At 46.1% G+C, this 1,379-nt stretch overlaps 1 pseudogene; it reads left to right on the plus strand.

The window, feature by feature from the left end:
* Positions 1-1,301: 1,301 nt before the first annotated feature.
* On the plus strand, positions 1,302-1,379 carry LOC111812994 (annotated as a pseudogene).

Here is a 1,379-nt window from a genome sequence, read left to right on the forward strand (position 1 = left end):
AAGCGGATCAGTTAGATGTAAGTAATTTAAGTAATTAGATGAAAACTTCTCTACTTAAGTTGTCAGAATCAGGCCGGGGAGATGGCTCAGTGGAATAAGCGCTTCTCTGGCAAGCACGAGGACCTGAGTTCAATGCCCTGTTCTGAAAAAAAAAAAAAAAAGAATAAACATGATACAGGATTTAACTTTTTTTATTTTGGCAGAACCGGGGATTGAGCTCAGGCCCTTGCACTTGCTAGGGAAGCGCCATTCCACTGAGCCACCTCCCTGGCCCCCCTGTATGCCATAATCAATCATTCCAAGCCACCACCTTTACAGAGAAGATGAACAATACCAATTCTCAACAACAGCTCCACTCAGGATTGACAAGCCCTCGGCAGAGCGGGGCCTTCTCTGGAGTACATTTCCCTGCCTGGAACAGAGCTGCCTCCACAGAGCTCGCGGTCACCTCACTCCTGGGAAGGGAAGGAGGGCAGCGCTCTCTCCCTCAGCTCCGGGGACAGTGAGCACCCCAGGCCCTGGGCCTTCCCAGCTCGGTGCTGGACGCGCCATCATGGTACACTCCAAGGACAGGAAGTAGAGGTAAGGTCCTTGGGAAGGAAGAAACCCAACTGGTTGGGGTTTATTGTGCAGTTTTATGGTGTTGGAGCTCAAACCCAGCACCCAGCATACGCTGAGCAAGCCAGTGCTACACCCGGTCTCCAAGACTCTTTTTCACTCTGTGATATAGTTGGGTAAATAAAACATTCCAAAGACTCTGAAAATCCAAACAAAAAACTGCTAGAGCTGAGCATGGTAGCCCAGGCCTGTAATCCCATTATTGAGGAGGCTGAGGCAGGAGGATTGGTGGGAGTTTGAGACTAGCCTGGGCTATATAGTGAGCTCAGGGCCAGCATGAACAGCCTCAAAAAGACAAAAACAAAAACAACTGCTAGAATAATATGAAAATTAATGGAGCTAACAGGATAAGAGGAAATTGCCATAATCTTGCATTTTTTTTTTCTGCTTGCACTTCTACATAAGCAAATTACAGTTGGAAAGCTAGATAGAAACTTTTGTCAGGTATCAAGTTTGCTGGTATTTTCTGCCGGATTTTGTTTTGCTTTTTGGCACTGGAGATGGAACCCAGGCAGTGCTGAGCTATGTCCCCAAATATGTCCTGTTTTGTTTTGTCTTGCTTTTTAATTTTGAGACAGGTTCTCCTTATATTGCCCAGGGTGGCCTCAAATTTACGATACTTCTACCTCAACTTCCCATTACTGGGATTACTAATGTGTGTCACCACATCAAATTATTTTCCAGTGCTCACTTCCGCAGCACATATACTAAAATTGGAAAGATACAGAGAAGATTAGCATGGCCCCTGCGCAAGGGTGACA

Source organism: Octodon degus, unplaced genomic scaffold, assembly GCF_000260255.1.
Source record: "Octodon degus isolate 3935 unplaced genomic scaffold, OctDeg1.0 scaffold00156, whole genome shotgun sequence".
In the NCBI taxonomy this organism is placed as follows: Eukaryota; Metazoa; Chordata; class Mammalia; order Rodentia; family Octodontidae; genus Octodon; species Octodon degus.